The sequence below is a fragment of the Nicotiana tabacum genome, chromosome 10, assembly GCF_000715075.1.
Source record: "Nicotiana tabacum cultivar K326 chromosome 10, ASM71507v2, whole genome shotgun sequence".
Classification (NCBI taxonomy): Eukaryota; Viridiplantae; Streptophyta; class Magnoliopsida; order Solanales; family Solanaceae; genus Nicotiana; species Nicotiana tabacum.
In genome coordinates, this window is record NC_134089.1 from 164,051,668 (window position 1) to 164,072,678 (window position 21,011).

General features: G+C 37.5%; 1 long non-coding RNA gene across 1 annotated transcript; it reads right to left on the reverse strand.

Annotated features, from left to right (window-relative positions):
* Nucleotides 1–3,644: 3,644 nt before the first annotated feature.
* LOC107806073 (uncharacterized) lies at nucleotides 3,645–9,159 on the reverse strand. The gene is made up of 2 exons (XR_001652577.2): nucleotides 8,505–9,159; nucleotides 3,645–3,865 (listed from the first exon to the last, which is right to left on the reverse strand). It is a non-coding gene; the product is annotated as an uncharacterized LOC107806073 (long non-coding RNA).
* Nucleotides 9,160–21,011: the final 11,852 nt, after the last annotated feature.

Below are 21,011 nucleotides of genomic sequence, written 5' to 3' on the forward strand. Positions count from 1 at the left end.
ACCTCTTAACAAACAAAGTCTCATTCTAACACTTCCATATACTACCAATGATGAAAGAAACACACAGAAACTCATAACCATTCGTCATATCAACAAGTCATGGAGCTCCATCTTCTCCGATAGGAACTATAACATATTTCTAAGTCGACTTCCGATATTATCTTTCGAACTATGATGTAACCAATTCTGATAATATTCATTCTAGGTCCAATGACCTCATCTCATCCAACACGACCACTCTTATGACATATCACATCAATACAATCCAACGTTATAACTTGTGAAATTTGTGCACCCAATAGCAACATCCGAAATGTACTCAAATCATGAAAAAAATGACTCAAACGAGAGGACTGTCCTATAAGCTTAACAAGTACTGCCACACGAAATACTGAAAATCCATACACCCCGTAGGACCATCACACAAATCTAACACAAAGGTTCATACCTCAACATAATTTCGCTGAAATGTGTGCCCCATCCAAACACTAATCCATGGCATATACCTCAAGCCACCTTGGTCAAAATCAATAACCACCCATAATTCGACATCAAGTACTCAAATTTCATTACCATAACCACGGACAAGCTAATGACATAATGCCACACAAAACCCGAAAGAGCATTACAATACGCCATCCACCAAGCAATACCAATACTCTTTCCGCTATAAGACCCCAATAGAACCGCACCATATGTGCATATAACCAACAAATCATAACCCCTCATAACACAGAAGAGTAACTCATAGATCACTCCAGAACACGAATAAGCTTAACAATAATCGAATGGCACATCTCTCAACAATATCAATTTGGAGTCAATAAATCCAACCCGATGCAGAACACACATCCATATTGGTCTTACGAATGAACCCCCAATCAACTCTAGTCACCCACAACCGATAAATAACCCTCCGAAAGTCCACAGTGACTGAATCCCAACACACACTACCTTCTGAATAACCTTAGCTACATTTTCACAGTCCACAACCATGAAACAATCTACTCATGAGAACTCCCAGTCTCCTAATCCATAGAACACACGAATCACCATATTTGATCCCAACTCCACTGATCGAATATCTGATGCATCTCTAATACATATTCATCCCACGAGGAATGCTTCTCTGATTCTTCCATGCCACATCACAAAATATGAGTATTAGCAGTCGATCAATTAGACGAGTACCACAATACCGATGGAGTATCCATAAATCAAAACACATTGCCCCCTTCTGAATTGTATACTCTCATGAATCCACACCAAATAGTAATATCATTCACCCAGTCATCTGAAACTATCCATGCTGCCTAAGAATTTATGAACTTCATTTCAAAATTGAACTGTAACTTATACATGCAAATCTCAACCTACACAACATTCCACATATACCATGCCATCCTATGATAAATATGAGAACTTCATAATCCACTCCGAGTTACAAGCAACTATGCACTCAACCAGCCAAGTAATTTTCCTTTTGATCCCATCTAGGAGAAAATCACTATACATCTCATGCTCTTCACACCAGTAGAAAATATACACCTCCAACCGTGGTAGAAATAATCAAGAACTCTCCGAATCCCCTTTGCACTAAACCATACCGTCCGAACTGACCCTTTATAACTCAACCAAGCTACACAAGCTATCAAAACCTAAGAGCATTGCTGCAAAGCACCTGTAGAAACCCACCGCATCATAAGCACCCAAGAACCAATCATATGCATTACCATGTCGATCCAACCTACTACCAAGCTATCCTAATTCTCCAAGTTCCTTCCGAATTACCTTCAGATTGATACGTTTCCTTGCTAGTACACTGTCATTCTTAACTAAAACTTACCCCACGAACTTTAGCATAAAACCACACCACTCTAAGGCTCATAAACCGTTGTATTCTTTTGAAGCACCCCTAAAAGTACCACAACCGAGATACCCGCTCTGAAGAGACCTTCTACAAATCTAAAGCCATTACCTTCGCATTACTGATACTAATATGTAGAACCCATAATGATATAGAAATGCCACAAGTCCTAATATCCTCCCATATAAATCTCAGTTTCTAGCCAACACACATCTTGAAGATTCCCAATTGCCACGTATAAATCTTGAATTCATTGGAACCATTCTCGAGAGTCATCCACTCAACTCAAATCTCAATTAGACTTACCAAACAGACCGAACGACCTGTGCCCCCACTAGCACTCCAACACCCAAGAAAGTAACACATTCTTCTAAGCTGCTGAGCGATTTTTCCTACTCCATCACATTACATTCCTTACAAACAACAACTAAATCATCCAATGTTTCTCATATATCCATAAAGCATAACACAACCCTCATCCGAAATTTCCTTTGCTCAGGTCATCCTCAATCTCAACCTCAGTAAGCCATAACTGATTTACTAGTATACCTCAAATTGGAACCAACACAACACATAACCGTGCAATCAACTTATCAATAGCAGACTCCCCCACTTGGCTCAAAGCCATAGATCAAAACACATAATAACTCACAATGTCCATACTCTATTACTGCAATAATACCATAGTGAAAGTTAACTAAATCCCTTCATAAGCTCATGCAACACATCCATCAAGTATTTCAAATCATCTACAAGCCTCGTGTTCACCCTCGTAACAGATAGGCCCACTCTTATAAGCGATCCAAACTCAAATTGCAACACATATATTTCATTGGTAAAAGAGGACTCCCAACCAACTACATAAGGATCACACAAACCTCAGAACACCCCGCATGAGATAATCCACCTGCTTAGCCTCAAACTAGTATCTCTATATACTCTTCCATATCATAACTATTACACAATCACTTAACCCCTTGAGTCTGAACTCATAACACAACATGATGATCTACTCCACTCCACAACTAAACTACACGAGAGGTCCTTTAACACACCCATAACTCGAGGCCATACGCCAACTCAAGACAAAAGTCAAGCACCCAATAATCATTACTACATCTCAAGCAAACTCTTCTTGTCACATTCAAACAATCTAAACACATCTCGCAATCAAATCATACTCACCATATAGTCATCCAGTCACAAGTCCCACAAATAAGGATAAAAACGGGCATATAAGTCCCAAATGCACGTGCTCACACAAATCGGGATCTCAGTGCTCAAGCTACAGTCAAAACCTGACCTCAAGCCCTCTAGACTAGCCCAACATCAACACAAAGAAATCACACATCGTACCTCATCCAGGGAATCACAAGTCGTCGATGCAGAGCTGATACCGAGCGCTCATATGCGCACACAAATACGTGGAAGGAATTCAAAGAGTTATGCTTCAAGCTGAATCAATACCGCACGATAAGGATTCAAGAATGTGGAATTTTTCTAAAGATTCTGTAGCCTATCAAAGATAAGTACAAATGTCTTCGTACCAATCCGCAAGACTCTACTAAACCCGCTCATGACTCATGAGACCTATGTAACCTAGGCTCTGATAACAACTTGTCACGACCCAAAACTAATCTTGTCGTGATGGCGCCTATCATGGTACTAAGCAAGCCAACACATTACCAAAACAAAATAAGATTTTCATTTTCAAGATAATTTACAAAGTTATTTAATATAAAAACTTCATAAGGAGTGTAAATCAAAAACAAAAGTGTGGAAAAGAAACCCGAATCGGGGTGTCACTAGTCATGAGAATCTATTACAACCGTTTGACAATATCAAGACAAACATAGCCTGAAAATAACAGAATACAACTAAGGGAAGATAAAGAGGGAGTAAAGCAGGGCTATGATCGCCAGTCAGCTACCTTGCTAACTCCGATGGATCTGCCACCGAATAATTAACACCCGCTACCGGAATCCGAAATACCTGGATCTGCACACAAGGTGCAGGGAATAACATGAGTACGCCAACTCAGTAAGTAACCAAAGTAAATAAAGACTGATTAGTAGTGACGAGCAATAAAACATATACATATCAAATCATGAAATCTCAATAGAATACAACATGCTTTTAATATCAGGGTTTGAATCAACTCAACTCGTTTAAATCCAAATTCAGTAAAACCGTTTAAACATCTTTCAACCAAAGTGATGAAACAGTGGGTAAAAAAATATGATGAAAGCATAAACAGCCCCTCGGGCGAAACATCACTGGTGAACAGCCCTTCGGGCAAACATAAATCGTGAGCAGCCACTCGAGAAAAACATCACTGGTGAGAAGCCCCTCGGGCAAACATAAATCATAAACACTCCCTCGGGAAACCTCACAGTCACTCATATACAGCCCCTAGGGCATACCTCACAATCACTTGTAAATAGCCCCTCGGGCACAACATGAATCAAGAACAGCCCCTCGGGTAGAACATCAAATCACTCACCTAGGGTACCCACGCTCACTGAGGGTGTGGAGACTCCGGAGGGGCTCCTACAACCCAAGCGCTATAACAAGCCACCTCGTCACATAAATCAATCAGGACCTCGGCCTCACTCAATCATGAATCAGTAAACATATTGCGGCGTGCAGCCCGATCCTATAAATATCCTCACAAATCAGGCCCTCAGCCTTACTCATTAAAACATACTACGGCGTGCAGCCTAATCCCATAAATATCCTTAAAAATCAGGCCCTCAGCCTCACTCAGTCATAAAGCTCTCAAGCCACTCGGGCTCTCAGTAAAAATAGGGTACTCATCCCAAAACAATTTTTATATGCATCAAAACAGAGTAATAAAGACTGAGTTATGAAAACAATAAGTATAACATGACTGAGTATAGATTTCTAATCAAAAATAGTGAGAGGGTAGTAAGAAAAAGGCCCCTAAGGGTCCAAATAGCTCTAGCACAAGAAAGGTACGACGTTCAGCCCAATTTATAGAAATTCTTTCTAAAACACATAAGTATCATATAGTTTCAACCAAATACGCAACTTATAGTTGCTACGGGATGGACCAAGTCAAAATCCCCAACGATTCACGCTCACACGCCCGTCACCTAGTATGCGCGTCACCTTAAAATAGTAAAACGATATAAAATCCGGGGTTTCATACCCTCAGGACTAGATTTACAATCGTTACATACCTCAAAGAAGCCATTTCCAATAGCGAGCAAGCCAAGCGATGTTCCAAAAATGGCATCTCACGCGTTCTAACCTATGAACGGCTCGAAACTAACCAAAACTAACTCAAATACATCAAACAATGCTAAAGTAACAAATCCCAATCGAAAAAGCCCATAATCGGCCAAAAAGCCCAACCCGGGCCAGCATTTCGAAACTCGTCAAAACTTATAAAATCTGATAGCCTATTCAATTATGAGTCTAACCATACTAGTTTCATCCAATTTTAACTCTGAATCGTTGTTCAAAACTTAAAAATTCACTTTATGAAACTTTAGGCAAAAACCCCTAAATTGCATTTTGATATCATCAATTAAATACCAAATATAAAAATGGATTCATGAAATATAACCAAAACCAAGTACAGAACACTTACCCCAATCCATATGGTGAAAATCATCTCCAAAATACCCAAATCCGAGCTCCCCAACTCAAAATAAGACCAAATGAATAAACCCTAATTTTATATATTTTTCTGCCAGTATTCTTCCTCGATTCTCATTCAAAATTATCCCAAAACTCACTTTTGATGATTCCAATATATTCCTTGTGAAATTTTAGTCAAGTTAGGCTCTTGAATCAATCCATTTGACCTTATATTGAAGTAGATATGTTGGTTTCAATATTTGAAAATAGTGCAGATTTTAAATACGAATTCAGTCACAATATCGTAATTAATCTGAAAAATCTCGCAACCCAATTCTTAGTAAGATGACTATAAAATCATCATACGATGTCCAAATTTGACGATTCTTTTTTATATGACTCCATAATTACGATATGGATCTAATGCTTCAATAAAAAAAGAAATCGGAGCTCATTTGCTTAATATTGTACCATTTATGCTTGAAAAACGATGTCGAAACATTAAAAAACAAGCGCAACACAACCCAAACCTATTTGAAACTCACCCGAGCCCGTTGGGACTCTGTTCGAACATACCAACAAGTCTCATAACAGAATACTGACCTACTCGAGGCCTCAAAACAAACATAACAACATCAAAACGCCGGAGCACACCTCAATTCGAAATCAATGAACTTGAAACATCAACCTTCCACAACTGATGCTAAAACCTATCAAATCACGTCCGATTGACCTAAAATTTTGCACACAAGTCAAATTTGACATTATGGACCTGATCAAACTTCCGGATCGGAATTTGACCACGATATCAAAAACCCACTCCCGGTTAAACTTTCCAAAATTTCAACTTCTGCTATTTCAAGCCAAATTCTACTACGGACCTCAAAATCACAATCCGGACGCGCTCATAAGTCCAAAATCACCCAACAGAGTTAATGAAACCATCAAAAATCCAATCCGAGGTCAAATTCTAGAAAGTCAAAACTTGATCAAACCTTTCAAATTTAAAGCTTCTAACTGAGAATAATTCTTCCAAATCAATTCCAAATAACCTAAAAACCAAAACCGACGATTCATATAAGTCATAATACTTCATACAGAGCTACTCATGACTTCAAACAACCGAGCGAAGTGCAAATGCTCATAACGACCGATCGGGTTGTTACATTTTCTTTTGTTGATTCTTTCTTTTCTAATTATTTTTTAAACAAGAAAACTTTGGTTAAAGACTTATATCCCTTTATTAATATATAGGGTATTACACAGAACTTTTTGAAACCCCTACGCACTTTGTATGTTTTAAAAAAACCAACAGTTTCATTCAACAATTGATTGGCAATATTGTAACGCAACAAAATAAACAGATGGTTTGAACAATAAACTAATATATATCAATTTAAATGTTTGTGATTTGCATGAATAGTCACCCAAACCGTTATATTGCCAATTATACAGTACATTATCTCATGCTTAAAATTACAAAATTCTTACCCCATTAAAGAATTAAACTTTGGTTAACCCTTACTATGATCCTAATTACAATGTATGCTTAATAGCTACAAACAAAAGTGAAACTTCACCTAGGTCCTCAACTACAAATCATACCAAACTATGGCCAAATTCGCAACTATAGACCTCTAAATCCCTTATTTTGATCAGCAGTAGACAAGCTATCAAGTGACTACCAAACATTCATTCAGATAAAAATAGGGAACGAGACAACGATCATTAAGACATTTAAATCGCTTGGCGTGGATCTGTGTTCTATAATTCACAATTGTGACCAACTGGTGGTCACAATTGTCAACTAATTAATCTCTTGCAATGACCAAACTTCAAAATAACACACAAGCATACTTCAAATCTGATTAGTAAATAGGCATGACTCAACTAAATAGCTAATTTATAATAACTTTGAGCAAGAAGTTCATGAATAAAAACTTAATATTATGAATCAGAAAGAAAATAACAAGTTTAGGTGGGTTAACAGAATGTAGCATAATTAAACAAACCCTTCGTTCACTAAGGAGCATGAGAGAATTACAAGAAAATAACAAAACATACCTAGCAACAGAGATGAAATGTAGACTAAATAAAATCCTGAGTTGAAGGCTAAAGGACAGCAGCACATAAGCAACAAATCAACAGCTCAGCCAAAACTTGAGATTTCTAGAAAGGAACAATAAATGAATAGAGATCAATTACAGTTTCGAACCCCTTATTTTTTTGGTTTTTGAGTTTTTCTTATTCTAGTCTTCAAAGTTATATCAATGAAGATGAGTGTTCTTTCTTTTTAAGAAACAAAACGAATGTATAAAGGGAATGCCTGATCTTTCTGATTGAAAATGCAAAAGATAAAAGCCAAGAAAAAATGAAAAGACGATTATTCTGCTCTTTCTTGCATGTGTTAGAATGAGAGTGCGAGTGTCTTTTTATACAAAATAAAAATGAGAGAATATCCAGAATATGTCAGCCCTTAAAAATTAGGAAAAGGCATCTTTCTACAACTTTTTGGTACAGTTGTACCTTCTGTTGCCTCTTTTTCCTTCCAGCCCCCTTTAAATTGGTCCTTAGTCTATCTTCTAGGATCTTCTAAAACGGTTAAAGAATAGATTCTTTTCTTCTAGTTCTTAGAATACCCCTTAAGACAACTACATTTACCTCTAGTAAGTATTATTAATCAAGACCTTTGTTGATAATGGACCACAGTTCTTTTTAGCCTTTCATTCCCTGAAGCCCAGATTCACTTTAATGAACATGTTTATCAATCAAGACCGACCCAACCCCCTTGAAGTTAAAATAAAAAATAGAATAAGTTTAATCCAAACAGAGATAGAGAATCAAGAGTAATGAACAACACCTAAATCATAAATAGCTGACATCGTATCACTGAATCAATAAGGGGAACTAACATAAAACTAATTTGAACAAATAAACATAAATAGCTATCATATCACTGAATCAACAAGGGGAATTAACAAACCACAAAAAGATTTAATAGGTTTTATCATTAAGAATAGAAAGGGATCACCTTTGAAACCGACGAAACCAGGAAATCACTGGATGATAGCTGACATCGTAACATGAGAACTGGCTCGCACCTAAAGGCAGAGCTACTGCTATATGTAATGATATCGACTACCACATCGGGGCGGGAGAAATAAGGCAGCGGAGGATTCAAAGCTCTTGTCCAATCAATGGAGGTTTGATCAAGATCTAGTCGCCGTAAAATGACGTGAAACAAATAACAATCGAAAGTATTCATTGAAGATAGTCGTTTGGTATAAGATTAACTCGAGATGGGCTCAGGCGTGTAAGGTATTAAAAAGGGGTAGCCAAAGATTAGGTTTATTATTTCTTTCTTTGGTTCTAAGATCTAAAATTCGAGGAGCTTAGGAACTTTTCCGAGGAAGCTGGTGTGGAATTAAGTACGAGGATGGCATGAAGATTAAGTGGTCAAATTTTGTAGTCATTAGGGGAAGATCTGCCGCCGTAGGCGATTTCCGGTGGCTGAGAGGGGAGTTTGATGTTTGTGTGGAATTGAGATGAGAGAATGGTATCACTTGGGTCGAATCCGAATCTTTAGGACAGTTAAAAGGGATTAAGTGATCAGTTCATGGCTATTGGATCAGAGGATATGGAGGGTCGTGATTAACTGTTGACTATTTGACCTAAAACAAGGTCGTTTTGGGAGTCTAAAGGAGAATGGGTTGGGTATGGCTTGCTGGGGCGGATATTTTGAGACACTGGGCCGCTGAACTTGTTGGGCTAGTTTAAATGCAAGACAAAACTCCCCCTCCTCCTCCTTGCTCTAAATTTCAAAACTAACTCATTAACCCATAAAAATAAAAATTCAAAAGTCCCCAAGTAAAGAAACTGGGGCAGAAGTTGTGGTTGCTATAAGAAATCAGATTCCAAAAGTTGTAATGTTGAACTCATCCAAGCTGTTTTTTTGAGCCTTTGTGATACCTTTTTCTTCCTAACCCGGTCCAAAAGCCCACATTACGATCCAAAGAAAGACTTTGTGATACCCTGCATTTGCACTTAGGATTTATTTTTACATTTTGGTTAATTAGTAAATTAGTTATTTTTTATAAAAAATAAAAAATCACAAAAAATGACTCACTTTGCATTTTTAACCTTTTAATTTTAAATTTTGTAGTTCTTCTTTTAATTTAAGTGTTAATTAATTTTTGTACATACTATGATGAGTAATTAGCTTAATTTGGTAAATTATTTTAATTTAAGAATTATTTCTGTTTTTAATTAATTAAAAAGGAAAGGAAAACAAGTAAAAAAAAGAAGAGAAACAAAAAAGGTTGAAATGAGAAAAAAGGGTCGCTTGGGTCAAAATTCAATCAAGCCCAATCCCAAATTCTGGTACCAACCCGTTCCCTCACCCATCCGCCCAGGTCCAATTCCCCTAACCCGGTCTGTCCTATTTAATTAACCAAACGACACCATTTTGAGGTCTGTTATCCCAGCCGTTGATTTCCACTCATTGAATAGCTGGGAACTAGGGTTTCCATATGTATTTAACTGTACAAAATGACCTTACCCCCCTCCCCAATCGACGCCCTCACTCATCTTCTCACTCAGAGACCCTCCATGAACCCTAAACCCGCCGCCCTGAAATTCCCAAGCCATCCGTCGGCGGCATACCACCCAACCAACCCCAAATTGTTCCTCTACAATCCCTACACCCCATGGAACATGAATCTAACACTAATATCCCCAAAATCCCCACTCTTACCTTCAAATCCCAAATCTGATACCCAAATTCGAAACCCTAATTTTGCTCCCTTTTTCAAAGTTCAAGCAGCCTTATAGGCCGTTAATGGGTCAAAATTTATGCCACTCAACTGTTCTCCTTGAGGATGAGTGATTAGCATGGATTTCGACTTGTTTCGAAGCCTACCAGCCCCATGCAAGACCAAGATCAGCAAATTTGTCAGCAATGCTGAACTGTTTCTGGTAAAATAGTATTTGCTTTCTCTTTTTGATTGTATGTCCATGTTTTTCTTTTCCTATATCTCGTTAGTCCCTTCTTAACCTTGTTTTACTTGACTCCTGATTCTGTTTTCATTTTTTGCCGCTCATTTGTCAATTATTTCTGCTATGTTTTGTTCAAGTCAGCCGGTCGATTTCTTTCTTTTGTTTTCTTTGTTTAATTAGATTTCTGTTAGTTTATTAAATGGTACCAGCATGCCCATCTCTACTGTGCTTCTTTTTCCTATTCTATTTCATTCTTTAGCCAGTCATAGGTTGAATTAATCAGTGGGGTTTGGGTTCATCACGTTTAGGTTCTGTTGGTTAATTTGAGCCCTTTGATTTTATTTGATTTGTTTCTTTGCTTTACTGATTTGGGACCATTTTTTAGGTTTGTGATAGTCTAGACCTGGGGCATTAGAAGCCTATTTGTTTAGGCTCAGGTTTGGGATTCAGGTGGCCTGCATTGGTTTAGGCCAGGAAGGTTAAATAGGAATTCAAAGGGTAATTTAGGAAGTTTGGATAAAAAGAATCTGGTGTAATTAACTAGGAAGCTTCTAGGAAAGTGAGTAGTGGGGCTGATTTAACAAACATGCTAGAAAATTGGGGTTTAACTTGAAAGAATGAAAATTGGGGAAGGGGTAATTGATAAATGATAGGGTCATTTTTGCTGCCCTAGAGGTCTTCTATAAGAGGCCTGTTTTTCTTCTTTGTCAAGATAGATTTTAGAGATTTTAGAATACTAAAAAGCATACAAACGGCTGAGCTCAAAAACACTGAAAATCTCTTGCATTTTTGGTGGAAATTAACTTAGTTCTGCTGTTTATCTTCATAGCTTAAAGCCTTTCAATAATTTCTGGTTCATTCTGGGTTCAAAATGGTTTAGAAGGACTGAGTATTGTTGTTGTTTGGTTGTGTTGGTGTTGCTGACATACTGCTGTTGCTTCCTCCTAACCTCAGGCTATTTTTCTTGTTTATTTTGTTGTATTCAGGTACACATCTCAAATTCTGAAAATGTAAGAGTGGCTTGTTTGATTTGAAGAATGGAGATTCTCAGATTTTACTTAGAAACATCATTAGTTTGGAATTGTTTTACTCAAGTAAGAGAAAAAAATAAGGCTAAGTGTAAAACTTGTGGGAAATTAATGTCGCATAAATATGTAGGAGACCGTAGCGGCACAGGTAGTTTGACTAGGCACATAAAAACACACCCTAGAGATAAGGCTAGATTTTTTCAAATGAAAGCGCATCTAGAGGGGACAAGTGTAGATTCTGCGGTTAACCCTAGTACAGGTTCAAATCTAGTTCAACCAGGAATTAACACTGTCACTGGAGGTATTTTATATTACGATCCAAATAGAGATCGTAAAAAATTAGCAAAGATGATTATTGTTATGTGCTTACCTTATACTTTTGCTTCTAATCCTAATTGGGTTCATTATATTAGAAGAGTTTTTAATCCTACTTATAAAGGTTGACCTCGCGCAACAGTTAAGAGTGATATTTATAAATTCAAACATGAATATGAACAATATTTGCGGTATTTATTTACTCATATACCTAATCGGATTTCTATTACTACTGATATTGGTAGAAGTGGTAATTATTGTGATTATCTAACTGTTACAAGTCATTGGATAGATGAGGAATGGACAATGCAAAAACGCATAATTGCGTATAGAATAATTAATTCACGTCACACAGGTAAGTTTATAGCTAACACTGTTGCAGATATTTGTAGATATTTTTGCTTTAGCGATAAAATAATGGCAATTTCTATGGATAATGCTTCTAGTAACACTAGTGCTATAGGCATGCTTACAACAACACTAAATCCTGCATTTACTAATATTTTCCATGTTAGATGTATTTGTCATATTTATCATTTAATTGTCGGTGATGGTATGCGAATTTTAAACATAGAAATTGAAAAGGTTAGAATGACTCTTAATTGGCTTTTTTATTCAAACCGTAGAAGTAGACTTAGAGAGTATTTTAAAAAATGTGATGAATATGGCCTTAGAGAAAGAAAGGTTCCTAAACCTTGCCCGACTAGATGGAATTGTATGTACGAAAGTTTAGTAGTTGCATATGAATATAGAAACCCAATTAATGCAACGTTTAATTCTCGGGTAGGTGGTGAGGATGATGATGAAATGCTTACTACTCAAGATTGGACGAATGTTAAAATTCTTTTAGATTTTTTAGAACATTTTCAAATTGCTACAAATGCATTTTCTGGGCAATATTATCCTACTATTTCAAACTATTTAGTTTATATAACAAGATTTTTCAAAATTCAAAATTCAAAATTTAAAATTTTAATTTCAAAATTCAAAATTCAAACAATTTTTTTTTCAATTTACAAAACTAACCTTCTCTACCACTATAAATACCCCCTCCCTCTTCTTCATTTCAATACTCAATACTCATTCTAAATTTCTCTCAATCTCTCAATCTCCAATTTTCAATACTTCAAGTCTCAATCTTAATTTTAAAGTTACATGATGCCTCGTTCGGAAAAAGTGCGCTTATTTATTTCGCAGTACTATGAAGTGGTTGAAGAAAATGAAGAAGGCCAAAAATTAAAGTGCAAGAACTGTGGAAGAGTCTTAAATTTTAGTACTGTTCAAACCACAGGCACTTTAAGGAGGCATATAAAGCATTGTGTTGAGGGTATTTATCCAAGAATTCGTCTTTAAGGTTTTTTCAACAATTTGTGTTATTTCAAAATTATTAGACGTATTTATGCTTCATGTTGTACTTTGTTATTAATTTATTATGCATGACAATTTAGTGTTTTACTATTGTTTAATTATTTTTCTTTTTCGTCAAGCACTTTAATAATTACATTTCTACATATATACTACATATATATTTTTAATATAGCCATGATACTACAAGAAATTGCCTTAAAAAAACCCCGCTAGGCCCGTGAAGCCCACGAGCCCGACCCGTTTAGCCCAGGACCATATGGGCTTAGGCCCGCACAGGCCGGTTCCACCCGTTGAGCCCACGAAGCCCGGGACCGCCAGAGCCCAGGCCCACGAAGGCCCAGGCCCGACCCAGAATATAGTCCTATCCGGGGGTGGTAAAAATGAGGTGTGACAACCTAGAATTTAGGATTTGAGGGATTGTTTGTTGTTGGATTTTGGTACTTTTGATATGAATAAACTCGGGGAGTGATAAGGAGTCTATTGATGAAATTTTTGTCGGAATCCGAGGCGTGGGCCCGGGGGTCGGGTTTGGCCAATTTCGTGATTTGTGTTGTAATTTGATTTCTTTCGAGTGGGCTTTGTTTCCTTAGCATATTTTGATGGTTTTTCCCTAATTTTGGTTAGATTTAGAGCATCTGGAGGCCGATTCGAGAGGCAAAGACATCGCGAGCTAGAGATTTGGACCGGATAGAGGTGAGTAATGATTGTAAATGTTGTCCTCAGGGTATGAAACCACGGATTTTACATCGTTGTGCTATATTAAGATGACACACATACTAGATGACGAGCGTGGGGTCATGCAACGTTGGGGATTGTGACTTAATTCATCCCGAATGACTATTTTACCGCGTATTTGATTGAAAATTGTTTGCTATCATCATGTTCTGGGCTAAATGCAATATTTGGGTCTCGTGCCAACTATTTGGACCCTTAGGGTATTTTACTAATATTTCCTAACTGTTTTGACTTTCTACTTGTTCTCAGTCATGCTATATTCTACTGTTTTAATAACTCAGCCATGTTTACTCTATTTTAACACATTAAATGATATTCTAAATGATAATTTAAGCTGAGCATCATGTTTTATTGTTGCCTCAGTGACTTATGAGATTTTGACTGAGTAAGGCCGAGGGCCTGTGTTGTGAGGATACACTGATTTATGATTATGAGGCCGAGGGCCTGAGATTGTATGCCACGAGGTGGCTTGTTGATATGAGGCCGAGAGCCTATTGATTATGCCACGAGATGACTTGATATTGTGCTTGGGCCGTAAAGGGCCCCTCCCGGAGTCGTACACCCCCAGTGAGCATGGGTACCCATTGTGATATGAGATATAGCTCGAGGGGCTGGTGTTGTTCCATGGTATTGCCCTATGGGCGGATTCTTATGTGTTTATCCGTTCTAGCTGTTTTTCATTTAATTGTTTTGCTGTTAAAAAGGGTTTTAAAGAAGCTTATTCTGAACTAATGTGTCCTTATATGTTTTCACTGTTTCCTTGCTTTTACTGGTTTTATATTACTTCTTTATAGCATGTTGATGTACATTTACGTGATTTCTTATCGCTTAGTTTTCATTTATTATTATTACTTACTGAGTTGGAGTACTCACTTTACTCTCTGCACCATGTGTGCAGATTCAACGCTTTAGGTCCCGCTAACGAGTGTTGATTTCTTCCAGCTCAGGCGAATTTGGAGATTCACTGGGTAGCTGCTCAGCGTTCGCAGCCCAATGCTTCTCCCCCTATCTTATTTTCTCTTATTTTAGTTCTGTACTAGACTATGTAGACTCTTCCTGTTTTAATCGGTTAGTAGATACTCATGACTGGTGATACCCCGATGTCGGGCTATATATATTCCGCAATTGTACTGTTTCACCTTATTTTGGGATTATTATTATGTTAAAGACTTAAATTGTATTACCTTAATTGCTTAAATATGAATTGGGTGTGTGTGTCGGCTGGCCTTGTCTTCACGAGAGGCGCCATCATGACCAGGTCTGGGTTTAGGGTCGTGACAGGAGGTTTCAATGAACGGATCATTTAATCGGTATAATTGTAGACTTCTTCGCAAGAAGTCTAATATAACAGTAGTCCCTACTTGAGGGAAATCATTAATGATATACTAGTTCTTCCTTTCCACTAGCGAAGGTTGTAACGGTAATCGGTAATTACAAGGTGCACCAGGTTTAACGAACCCGACGTTAGCTACATGATCCTTCAAAGTCTACTCCCATTTATACTTGTCTCTGTAATCCGTATTTACTCATAGAAAAATATTTTAAAACAATATAGGGATTTCGGTTCTTATCAAATCATGAAATTTTGTTTCGATAACGATAAATCTTTTCTCAAGTAACGGTAAAACATATTCAGTAACCATGAGATTATTCAGAATAATGGTAATCATCTCAAATAAATATAGTGCTATCATATCAAGCGAAGGACTCGTCCCACATGCAAATTCAAAATAGTCGGTAATAAGTTCATATTTAAAATCATATGTAAATCATTCTAGTTGTAGAAACCCAAATTGCAGTAAGGTCACTACTCACCTCTTGATACCAACTAGCCAGAACTCGACTTTTTATCGATCCAAATACTCAATTTGTGTGCAATCTATAAATAAATATAAATATAGTGTTACCACTCTTGAAATCTATAATCCATTTCACTTTCAGTAGATTTTTTTTTCCGCTTATAACCAACATCTTGGCTCCACTTTACCACATACATTAAACTATGTATCATCTTTATTAAAAAAAATAACTATCTATCGCTAATTTATTCTTCCAAACTTAAAATATGTGTACCACTCTTTTACTAAATTATAGGGAAATTTGCAAAAAATAGTAATAATAAGTTTACATCTTGTATCCTCTTAATAACTTGTTAAAAATACAATAAATTGATTAAATTCTTTGTTGTTATCGCCATATTATTCTAAATAATAATCCGATTTTTTCCAACTAATCCATCAAATATAAAAAAAATTGATTTCTTGTTCATGAACATTCTCGCATCCAAATCAATTGGAACTTACTGAGTTACCAGTATCACTATTTAACTGAAACCATGATAAATCAAAGACACCCATAACAATGGAATAATAAGATATACCTTGAATTTAGAAATATTAATAGTTGAGAATAATAATATTGAAGCACCAGGTTGCTAGCAGCTATGGAACTCTGCTTGATTTCCCCCTACTTTGGAACCAGAAGCTCTCGTTGCATTCTCCTTTATGGTTTTTTTCTATGCTTTAGCTTCTGTTCCTTCTTTACCGCAGCTTTGCTGCATTCCCTTTTCCCCTTTACATTTTTTTGTTTTGTTTTCTTTTCGTTCCAGTGGGCTTTTGCCCATCTTTTAATTGGGTTAGGTTTTCCCTTTTTTTTCTGTCACGAACCAAAACTAACTCTGTCGTGATGGCGCCTATCGTGGTACTAGGCAAGCCGACACATTACCAAAACAAAATGAGATTTTCATTTTGAAGATAATTTCCAAAGTTATTTAATGTAAAAACATCATAAGGAGTGTAAATCAAAAACAAAAGTGCGGAAAAGAAAGCCCGACATCGGGGTGTCACTAGTCATGAGCATCTACTACAACTGTCTGACAATATCAAGACAAACATAGCCTAAAAATAACTGAATACAACTAAGGGAAGATAAAGAGGGAGTAAAGCAGGGCTGCGATCGCCAGTCAGCTAACTTGCTAACTCCGATAGATCTACCACTGAATAATCAACACCCGCGACCTGGTCCAGAAATACTTGGGTTTGTACACAAGGTGCAGGAAGTAATGTGAGTACGCCAACTCAGTAAGTAACCAATAAAGACTGAGTAGTAGTGACGAGCAATAAAACATATACATATCATATCATGAAATCTCAGTAGAATACAACAGGCTTTTAAAATCAGGGTTTGAATCAACTCAACTTGTTTAAATCCAGTTTCAGTAAAATCATTTAAAACATCTTTCAACATTTTTCAAACTAAGTGATGAAATAGTGGGTAAAAAAATATGATGAGAACATAAACAACCCTCGGGCAAAACATCACTGGTGAACATCCCCTTGGGCAAACATGAATAATAAACAGCCCCTCGGGCAACCTCATAGTCACTCATATACAGCCCCAAGGGAATACCTCACAATCACTCATAGACAGCCCCTCGGGCACAACATGAATCAAGAACAGCCCCTTGGGCAAAATATCATATCGCTCACTGGGAGTGTGTAGACTCTGTAGGGGCTCCTACAGCCCAAGCGCTATAACAAGATACCTCGTGGTATAAATCAATCAGGCCTTCGGCCTCACTCTATCATGAATCAGTAAACATGCTGCGACCTGCAGCCTGATCCCTTAAATATCCTCACAAATCAGGCCCTCGGCCTCACTTAGTTATAAATCAGTAAAACATATTGCGGTGTGCAACCCGATCCCATAAATATCCTTACAAATCAAGCCCTCGGCCTCACTCAGTCATAAATCTCTCAAGCCACCCGGGCTCTCAGTAAAAATAGGGTACTCATCCCAAAATAATTTTTATATGCATCAAAATAGAGTAATAAAGATTGAGTTATGAAAACAATAAGTATAACATGACTGAGTATAGATTTTCAATCAAAAACAGTGAGAGGATAGTAAGAAAAAGGCCCTTAAGGGTCCAAATAGCTCCAGCACAAGAAAAGTATGGCGTTCAGCCCAATTTATAGAAATTATTTCTATAACACATAAGTATCATATAGTCTTAACAAAATACTCAACTTATAGTTTCTACGGGATGGACCAAGTCACAATCCCCAACGGTGCATGCCCACACGTGCGTCACCTCAAAATAGTAAAATGATACGAAATCCGGGGTTTCATACCCTCAGGACTAGATTTACAATCGTTACTTACCTCAAACAAGCCAATTCAAATACCGAGCAAGCCAAGCGATGCTCCAAAAATGCCATCTCGTGTGTTCCGACCTCTGAACGTCTCAAACTAACCAAAAAGACTCAAATACATCAAACAATGCTAGAGGAACCAATCCCAATCGAAAAAGGTCGTATCTTTAATCAAAAGCCCATAATCAGCCAAAAAGCCCAACCCGGGTCTGCATCTCGAAACCTGATTAAACTCACAAAATCAGACAACACATTCAATTATGAGTCCAACCATACTAGTTTCATCCAATTCCGACTCCGAATCGATATTCAAAACTTAAAAATTCACTTTATGAAACTTTATGGGAAAACCCCCAAATTTCACTTTGAAATCATCAATCAAATGCCAAAAATAAAGATGGATTCATAAAATATAACTAAAATCGAGTAGATAACACTTACCTCAATACATAAGGCGAAAATCTCCTCCAAAATCATACAAATCTGTGCTCCCCAACTCAAAATATGACCAAATGAATAAACCCTAATTTTAATATATTTTTGTCAGATATTCTGCCTCGATTCTCGTACCAAATAATCCCGAAACTCACAGACAATGTCGTGCGAGTGACATAGACAATGCCAAATTCTGTGAGCAGGATTTGCCATTTTGCCAACCTTCATATAGGCATCGGCTTCTGGAATATATATTTCAAAGGATCCATCCTGGTTATGAGATATGTGGTATAAGCCAGCAGATAATGCCTGAGCTTCTAGGCGACCAAATTTAAGGCGCAACAAGTTCTTTCTAAGAAAGTGTATTTGGCTTCATAACTGGTGAACTTCTTGCTCAGATAATATATGGCTTGCTCTCTCTTCCCGGTCACATGATGTTACCCCGTGTATCCATACTTGTAGCCATTGAGCATTTTACTTGGTTTTTAGGTTAGTTTACATTTTCGCATTTAGCTATAATATTTTCACAATCACCCTTCTTAGTGTTTGGAATTGCATAACAAGTGATAATTTTCTTACACTCATAATCGCCTACATATTGTACCTGGAAGGCGGATGGAATCACTGAATTGTTTTTCAATGTTTCAACCCTTTTTAAAATGACCTCATAAAAGGATGCAAAATCTAAAGAAAAGAGACTAGAATGAGTGGTAAATCACCACTCATCAACAACGTTTTATGATCTGGGCATGAAGTCCGCAAGCATGTCATGTTATTAAATCCGTATTATTAGAACTGAAAAGAAAAAAGATAAGAAAAATAGCAAAATTAGAATAAAAGAAAAGAGAGATCTACAGATGATGAAATATTGATTTCATTTCATTGAATTGAAGATATGAGGGTTTACATCAAAATCAAAAGACAATAAAGTAATAATATTCAAGTTACACCCTGAAATAACTCGTAATGTAAAAGAGATGGCAAGACTGGACTACCGAGACTTCTGTCTAACAGGGAATACGGTAGCTTTCCAATTCTAGAGCTTAGAATCCAAGACCATATACAATCTTTTCGGTCATGAAGGCCTCTTCCTCTTCTTCCACATATTTGGGTTTGACAAATGATCGGGCGAGATGTGGAATGGGATGGGGCAAGACCCACCCTTTTTCTTTGCGCTCATTGCCCCATTTTCTGTTGACCTTTACAGCTCGGAAACCCATACCGAAAAACTTCTCATTGACGATCGAAATAGTTGGATCTGTGATGCCTTGCAGAGATACCCCGAGCCCCTTTCCGGATTTGTACCCATGTCTAATCATTTGAGTGGCGACCATGACCAAGGCATTAGACAAGAAAGGTTGAGGTAATGGGTCCCCTTCTTCAAATTGGTCGATGACCACAATCTCGAAGGCCTGGTATACAATATGCTAGTTGCCTTCCTAGCTTCAAGGCACGGGATTGAAGGGTCTTGGTAGATGGATTGCTCATCCTCTCCATGGATAACAATTTCTTGATTTTCATATTCAAATTTGACCATTTGGTGGAGAGTCAAGGGAACAACTCCGGCAGCATAAATCCATGGTCTTCTTAAGAGGAAATTGTATGAGCTGTCCATTCAAAAACCTGGAAGGTCACCCCAAAATCAACGAGGCCAAAATTAGATCAATTTCTCCTATTGTGTCTCTCTTGACACCATCAAAGACCTGCATACAAACGTTGTTAGCTCGAATTCTTTCCATTCCAATCTCCATTCTCTGGAGTGTTGAGAGAGAGCAGATATCGACCCTGGAACCACCATCTAGCATCACTATCTTCACATAATAGCCCTCACATTTAACAGTCAAGTGAAGGGCTTTGTTGCGGGCGGCTCCCTCTGGGGTAAATCATCGCGTCTAAAAGAAATCATATTGACCTCAAAGAATCGTTCGGCCATTCTCTCCAATTGTTCAATAGAAGTGTCAATTGGAACGTATGCTTCATTCAATGTTTTCAAGAGTACCTTCTGTTCATTCAAACTTAGCAACAACGACAAGAGCGAGACCTAGGAAGGAGTCTTCCGGATTTAGTCAACTATTGCATATTCTGAAGTTTTCATCTTTTGGAAGAACTCTTCTACTTCCTCATCGCTCACAAGCTTCTTGGATGGAAACCATTTATCCTTGTTCAGTTTGGATTTCTTTAACTCCTTTGGGTTGTGGTACTTACTAGACTGATTCATTTCATTCACTTCTCCCATGACCTCTTTCCCTTTGTAGGCAACCACTGTTCTGTTGTAATTCCAGGGGACAACAGTGGGATCTCTCATAGGGCTCTGTGGTGCACGGCTGATAGCCACGGGCTCAGTCAGCCTTGGTGGAATTACTAACCCCTGTGCCACATAGGTCCTTTTTGGCACATACAATCTCGGCACATTCATCGTAGCCTTCTTTTGCTTGAATTTCTTGGGAGTGTTCAAAATGAGCTATTCTTTTCTTGGGGGCTTAAGAACATAGAGAATCGCGTTCTGAG